Genomic DNA, 8,818 nt, shown 5'->3' with positions numbered 1-8,818 from the left:
AGCAGGAGTTTGGCACGTTAATTAAAGTGGTACATCTGATAGGAGTGTGACTGTGTGCAGGTGGAACCCCAGTGGAGGAGTCGTGGTGTAGTTGTCAGAGAAGAGCACTGATTTCACAGGCCCCTCAGGTGGCAGGATCGAATTAACAGCTCTATTGTTCACCTCTCAAACCCAAATTCAGGTCAGGTCTTAAACTCCAAAGAAAATAGAAACTTTTAAGAAACTCTCCTAAACACGTGTCTAGTCTACAAATAAAAAGAAAAAAGAATGCACCAAAGTCAGACACGCAAATATCATACCCCCAAGGGTCTGTAACTTTCTCACTCATCATTATTCACGATTCATTCAGCACTATGCGTAATCATGGTAGCATCCACATCAATGTAGAAGTGTTAAGAAACATTCTATTCTCCACGGAAAGAATGACTTTTGGTCCCCTAAAAATGGGGGGACTATGTACAAAAAGTGCTAAACGATTCACCCGATATGAATAAAAATACCCTCAAATTAAAGCTGACAGTCATTGTGTCATTTAAAAAAATGTGTCATTGTCCCAATACTTTTGGAGCTCATAATGGAATCCTGCATATCAAAACGTGTATGCATTGTAACCATAAATATAGCTTTTTTGATACTTTGAGGGTTCTCTTGTGGACGCATATGCACATTTACAGGGTTGTTGATAAAAAAAAAGGTGGTGTGTCACTGCTTTGTGTGAGTATGTTTCCCGGTCCCTATAATCATTTGTATTCATAAGCTACCCTCCACTTAGCAGCTGCCTCTGTGCATTGGAGATTACCATTATGCATCTACAGTGCCAGGGATAAACATCTTTCCCCACTTTTAAAGTTTGCAAGCATGAGGCATATTTAATACCATATGACTTAAGCATCCCTTCAGGTATCACTTGCAATCTTTTTTTAATTCTATATACATTGTTCAACTTTAATGGGTATCTAATTTGTGTTATCAGCTTACAGGGCAGTAAGTAATAATTTGCATGACTGCCCTAAGTAAATATGCTTCCATAAGAAACCCATAGAATAGACTCTGGAATGGATTATACTCCATATTGGCTATGCCCCGATGATCAATGCTTTTAGAAATAGAGAGAACAGATAGTTTGGTCTGCTGGCAAAATCTTTAAGTCGAAATTGCAGCATTTCCCAGGAAACCTCTCTACTTTTAGATGTTCGTGATAAGACCCTTCAGCCCCATGCTAGTTTTGCCTCCTACCAGAGTGTGATCTGATAGGCCTGTTTCCTCCATAAGGTCAATACCAGGTAAAGTACACCAAGCTGAACAAACACATCATATGGATTTGTACTTGAATTATTCCATCCTCTCTGTGGTAATACAACAACAGCGCTAAAATGAAGGAAGTGCTGTCACTATTAGCTTCTCGCGCTCTAAATTGTCCTGCCCTGTTCTGTGGCCCTGTTATGTACACGACTGTGTGTATTCCTATGTGAGTGTGTAGACAGACTACTATACAAACTGTATCTCTGAGTGTATAAGTATTCAGGCAGCAGTCATCTTTTTCATTTTTCCCCATAGAAACCATTCCGGTCTGACCAATGATAACAAGACTGAGCAGACTGAAGGTCAGTGTGATTACTTGAACTGGTTGGCTTTACACATAAGGGGCTAACGCTACTGATAACCTTCTGCCACTCGCAACACAACTAATACTCCTTAAGACACTGAGAAAGCCTCTGGCACCATTTGATTATCTGAAACCACTTTGCCTCTGACAGCTCTGATAGTCTACCCAGTACACTCTACCATATGGAGGAACGCTTTTCCTTTCGATTACTGTAAAGGATTACTGTAAAGGATCAAATCAGGTGTAGTCACTGGCGTACTGCACACCCCCGCAAGGCGGGGGGGCCCTCTCTCTGCCCAAAGGCAATATGTGTAGAATTGCAGGAAATGAGCTTTAAAACGGCACATTTTCGCTTTGCCCCATGGCAAAATGTGTAGAATTGTAGGAAATTAGCGGCCCCCCCCCCCCAAAAAGAACTAAAAGACTAAATAAATAAACAGACGTATGCCTTGGTGTTAAAAGAGTCTGACATTGGGCGGAAACTGAATATACACTGAAGTTAAAGCCATTACTTAAGGAGTAAGAACATATCCAGTGTAAGTAACAATACAAGTCTTGACATATAGGCCTTGATGGAAAATAGCAGGGTGTTCCATTGTGTGGGGTACATCTCAGAAGAAAACAGGTTGGCATTGTACTGGGTTGCATCAGGCTTGTGGTGTGTTCATGTGTTTTGGTTGTTAGCTTACCAGACAGCTAATCACCATGGTGGTTGGTGGGAGTGCCACTGTAGGAGGCTGATTTTAGGAACATGTCAGAATTATCAATCAGACACGCAAATGCAAATAGCAACAGACAGGCTGTGACGAACATTAGAACACCATCTAAAGACTACCATCGGTTTTTGTTAGCTATTTCCCTCACAGCCCACAGATAGTATTATGGTGTATGTACGTGGTATACCGGTTTGTGCATTATTACTGCCAAGTTGTTTACAGTATACTATATCCCATTATACCTGCATCAATCAAACCTTCAACCAACTGACTACCGTTGTTAGGCAACCTAAGCTGTAGGTAGTACAGCCTGCATAGCAAAGTGATCACTTGGCCATGCGACCTCATTGCCATGCCTACAATGATTTGCGATTTGCTAAACTATTAGCAAACCCCTGACAGTGTGGTACTGCCTCTTTAAAACCACGCTGGTCAAATATACATACGGCTAAAAGGTCTGCCCACAAAGATTGATTCAAATGCTAAAGATTTTGGATCAAAAGTGACTCTGATTAAAGCTATCGGTTTTAGCGCCATAGAGGTGACGCTATTTTGCATGTGTCTAGTAATTTCTCCCACTTGGTGGAATTGTTGTTAACGTGGATATAATATCAATGCAAACAATATTAATAACCATGACTTGAGGAGCTGGGGAAATGACACTTAATCAATGAAAACAAATCATGTAGACAGTCCTATGATTATCTGGAGGTGTGTGAATATTAATGCTACTGTCCAAATCAATGGAGGGGTTGCATACATTGTCTCCTCAGTATAGCCACGGTAAAGAGATTTCTTCCTATTATACCCCTGTTGCATCGCTAAGAACGATCCATTTGGGAGATGCTAAATGGCCATAAGCTAACAGATCATAGTTGAACAACAAAACATTAGTGATTTTACACTTTTCCGCAATCAAATTGGGATGCTCACATTTCAATTAACGTTGGTTTATTTCGGTTGAGTGTAATTAAGAGGGTTTTGAGGGGGACATAAGAGAGACAGGTTCATTGTCTCGGATTATTCCGATGTACATAGCATTAGTATGTAGCGCAGCGCTCTTCAATTAACTGGTATGAGAAACAAGACATTACTGTGGAAACTGGGCAGGTGACAGATTCTTTCATTAATTGATAAGATGGCTGTTAATGAAAATATCAGCCAGGAGCGATACAAGTCAACACTCCTACTTCAGACCACGGAACACACTTCCAGGGTTCTAGCAGGAGACAAGGAATCACCACAACACCCGAGTTCATTAAATAAAAGTGGAAAACACTTGACTTGATAAAGGATGTTATGTGGCTTAGCGACACCATAAGCAATAGCATGAAAAACAAACTCAAAACAATCCACAGGAATACAACACTTTGTTACAGCACATTCATACTGTAAATAAACACAACTTCCACAGAGATTCTCCTGCACTGTCCTACAATATCTATCAGCACACCTTCTCATGACTACCCAGGGTGAGCAACCTAACTAGGTATATAGCGTGACATTATTGTATCAGTGTCCATTAAGTCACTGAGAGCAATCATAACATTCCTTTCCTCAGGGTCTGGCTGGGCCAGATTAGGTTGTAAAGGATGCTGCAGGGGGTCAAACATACCACATCTCACTACAATAATGGCCCTGAATATCAGTTCCATCTCTCACCTGTAATCATTGGCCGGCATTAAAAGCGTTTTTCAATGGAGGGGGACTTCTGCATACTTTTCCAGCGAATGCTTTTGAACTGGGTATAATGTCATCCGTGCTGCAGATATCTTCTGCTTTTGTGCATCTATCCACGGAGAGAATGGCTAGGCCTATCGGTTACACACTGGGGGTGATGCAGATGCTCTCTAGAACAATGTCACAAACAGATTAAGACCGTGATGCACTGTCCATTCTTGTTCCATGTCCTTTTTCAAAAGTTTTTTTTTGTCTTCAAAAGAATTGTTCTCCTTACAGATAATAACTGGATCTAACTTTCTCCGCAGGACCACAAAAACACAAGCTTATCTTTCCATCCAAATTGACTCAACTTAAAAAAATAATGTCTCCCAAGTGTCGCGCACAAACCTCCACATAAACAGGCCGCTTTAGATGTCGCGAGCTCACCAAACAAAGTTAGCCAAGGACAGGGCTAGTTCAGTTCACTGTGTCAAATTCAGGGGACTTGGGAGAAGGGGGTCGTTCAACTGGTAATAATAGCACACACTGACATCAACACAAGACCGGGGCTCAGAGAAGTTGTTCCCTTTACTTCGTTTTCTCCGTTTCAAACTTTCAGTTTCTAACTTTCACTTCCAAACAGATGTAGCGTCGATTGAGCAAGAAAGTTGTGTACATGCAACAGATACCCTTTCTTGGCATTAAAGACTAATATTTTGACATTATCAGGTAATATAAGCTCATTGGGGGCGGAGATCTAAGGTTTTTGACTGTTTCTTTTCATCCTATGACTGTAATACGTGTCAGATTATCTAGTTTGCCAGTCCATCTGTATTACTGTTTCAGACTCACTCAGACGCATTATAAAGACATAAGGCTTATATCAAACCATCCTGTGTGTGAGCATTCTGTGACAGTCGTTTCAGCAGATAGTGTCACGATAATCTAAGAATGTCACGGTATTAAATACATATCACATTTCCAGTGACAAAACTGCAAGATAAAAGCAAGTGACTAAATACCTTATGCAAAATAAACTTTTGTGAAAAGCACGACTGTTCATTGCATGAACAATGTGCGATTTCCTTTTTGGAAAAACAAATCGTGAAAATAAGTATATGAGAAATCCTATGAGAAGAGATACAAAACAACAGTTTAAAACAGTAATGAATGGACAAACGGAAGTTGTTTGAGCAATTGTAGAGCAACACGAAACAGCCCAGTTAGTATACTCTGTCCCACTTTATCAGGCATCTAGACCATTGTCCATGGGGAGTTAACTTTAGACTGACTGTTTACTGGCTGAAAGACTAGGCATGCATCTGAAGCCACACAGGCAAGATAATGTATCCCAGGCCACAAAAGCAGACGAATCACTGTGCATTAAGACTGACTATACAAAAGGCAACAATGGCTTGCATAAACACCATTTAGAACTGTTCACATGGCATTGAAGAGATGGGCGTCGACTCAGTATTGCAGCAAAGCCGGCGCATTGTGCTGAGGTGAAAAGAAGTCTAATGAACAGGAAGCCTTATTTGAGAGAGCTGACAGTAACCATACAACGGCGCCATTGTGGGCCTGCCACCAACCCTGTGGGTCTCTACATTAGGAAAAATGATGAGAAAGTAAGCCCAAAAGACACACTGGGCCCTTGGACTGACGTAAATGGAGGCCAACAATAACAGGGAACACAAGCTGTCTGCACCTTTACCCAATGCTGCACGTTTACATGCACAGAACATCACCACTCATGGTCCTGATTAAAAGGCCCTGGACAGATGGAACTTTGAAGTAAATTTGGAAAGATTTACCAGGAAATCCTTTAATTTTAAAAGCAAGTTAAAATACATTTCACACTTTTAAAGTAATATACAGTTTAACAGGGAAAACTTGTAGACTGCACACACACACACACACACACACACACACACACACACACACACACACACACACACACACACACACACCCTGCCTCAAGCTCCATCAATCTTCTACAAAGGGATGACATCACCAATAAGCATTCCCTCAAGCTTTAAGCAATAAGTAACCTTATTTACTGATGAGATAATCCCTCCCTATTGTCTAGCCCTCCACTTTGCTCTTCTCTCTCGCAGCGGAGGAATCAGACAGCATTTTGCTAAGGTGACGGAGCATGCACAGGATTCAGAGCTAAAGCATACAAAGGGTTTCCTATTTGGTGGCCTTTCACATGGCCGCAGGCTTAGCCAGTTCAAAGCAACAGGACCAGGTAGAGATCATTGCCACTCTAAAACCATTTGTTTTTCCAAAGTATCTTCCTCTTTTTTTTACACCGTATAATAAGGCTTACTTTGTATGTGATGTTTTAAATTCATAGTTGCTATTTCATGAAGCCAGTTTGGGGAAAAGTATGAAACTCACAATTTAGTGTGTATTGTGACCTCTCAAATTTTGTACAGATCACATCTTTTTTTTATAAATGATGCATTCCTGGAATTTCAGAACTATGCATTACAAAGTGGTATTGATTACAAAATGTGGTGGCTGCATCTGATTAATTTCCATGAAATTGCGATGAAAAATGACTAATCTTGATTTGACAGTTAGGCACTGTCCAAAGACAGTTTAAGGTAATAGAGCATACAGCAGCCAAGAGAGCCTACCTTTGCACTTCAGACAAGCACACATGCCACCTAGCTATATAATTGGAGGTGTAAGTAGTATCCCGGTCTTAGTAAGGTCAGGTAGGGGTGGGGAGAAAACTGCTGAGACAGCATGGTATGCCTAATAGAAAGGGAAGTGATGACAAAGTGGCATAAACAATAAATAGTCAGCGTTTGTGTTAATGGAAGCGTGTGCTAATGTCAAACCTTTCACGTTTTCAACCTTTTAGATTCTATTCCCTTACATACAAGACTAATACAAAACATGCTGATTAAAAGTGTGGGGTGAAGGCTAACCATTTTATTTACAAAGATTTTAGAGGAAATCGAGAAAGTTAAGTCACATAGTTCCCCCAGTTTTTCAGTGCCACTTGAGTTGAACTTTTACAGGGAAAATAAACAAGAATGTGTGGTAATAATTCTAGTCTAACAGACATGAATCAACACGGGGAAAAATAGAACATTTTTAACAAGATATAATGCCACTTCATATCATATTTCATCCAGTGTCAGAGCAAGTCTCTTAAAAGGTGCCATTTGTTGTTTGTTTTTCGGAGCGGTACATAGACAGTCATGAAAGGCCTTGGGAACTTATCAGATATTCAGTTTGCCGGCGCTTTAGAAAAGCTAAACACACAGTCTCAGGGGAATCCCTCAAGACTCCCAATCTCTCCCCCATGTCACCAGGGAAGAACAAAGCCCCCATAGTCATTTCTCCTAATTTCACTACAGCCTGTCAAAATCCTGTTTTCCTTTTCTCCCTCTCTTCAACAAGTACTTTATGCTGGGATCAGTCAAGTCTGAGCCGCCCACAAAAACCAGCGGCTCTCGCTACGTCGTCTTTCAGCACAAAGTTTGACACAACAACTCCCTGCCATTCACTTCCCTACACCATGCAATTTGCTTCCATTTGTCAAACAGCAGTATCCCTCACAAAAGAAAATGCTGGCACAATAAAAAGTTACAAAAACATTGTCCCATCAATCCAAAATGGCCACGTGACTAGCTCTTTATTAGCCCTAACAAAACAACTTCCCACAATTTGCAGTACTATCTCTTGTTATGGATACTTCTTGTTACATTATGTTTTCACTCAATTGATAATGAAACACCTTTTCACAGAATAGAATGTCTTACACCTCTTTAAAATCAGCAACCACCATATCATATGTCTCTTAAAATGCAGACGGGCTGACTGACACAGTCTGAATTCATCCATCATGTCATTCATTGCCTCCTCATTGTGCTGACTCTGATTTTGTATTTGATTTCTTTGGGATTAACTTCATTGTGTGGCCGGATAGGTTTCTCTTTCTGTTGCTCAGAAGGCTATTATTTATTAGAGCTACATCAGCACTACGTTGACAGCATTGCTATTTCCCACCTATTCAGATATGTCTTAAAATTCCCCTATTATGTGAAACGTGGAAGGTATCAGGTTAATAATACTTATTGTGCCAACTTTGTTGTTGCCATTCTCGCGGCGAACGTTATCGAGGGGCGAGCATAGGGATATACGCTGACTGTAATTGTAGATTGTGCCCCGAGTATTCCTATTGTGGCGGGTGGCGTGCGCTGCAGTCCCAGATAGGTTGTGAATGCTGTCAACGCTGTGTCAGGTGTATTAGCACCTCGGAGAGCCAGGCTGCTCCAGCTGCTGTGCGCCGAAGCCCTCCCAGGGCCCTGGCCACCAGCCTGACACCCGACACAAAGTAATCACAGATCACAGCGTTTAATCACTGAAACAAGCACTCCAGAGGATCGCAGTGTCAATATCCCACTCTCTCATTATCTGTTTGGATTGCACATCCACACTGTCAGATAAACAGAGTGGAAAATTAAGATTAAAAATATGGAAATTTCATTTCAGGCAGCCGGCTCCTCTCACTGGCCCATTATGCTATTGATTACCTCGGAATTCAATTTCTGTTTCAATGTAAACTTTAATCTATTCGCAACTCAACAATTCAACTCCCCTGGGTCTATTTGAGAGTAAGTAACCATTTAATATGACGGAGGCTAAAAATTCACTGCCGTTAATGAATTGTGTAAATCAGTCAGCTTTAAAAGCACCTAATGGCTTGCAGTTCACGAACCCACATGTCGGCTCCATTTTAGATCCTACTTAACCAAGGCTAAATACTGCCATTTAGACATATCTATTTACTGACACCCCTCTCCAAATCTGG

Source organism: Salmo salar, chromosome ssa25 (assembly GCF_905237065.1).
Source record: "Salmo salar chromosome ssa25, Ssal_v3.1, whole genome shotgun sequence".
In the NCBI taxonomy this organism is placed as follows: Eukaryota; Metazoa; Chordata; class Actinopteri; order Salmoniformes; family Salmonidae; genus Salmo; species Salmo salar.
This window is presented reverse-complemented; position numbering follows the sequence as displayed.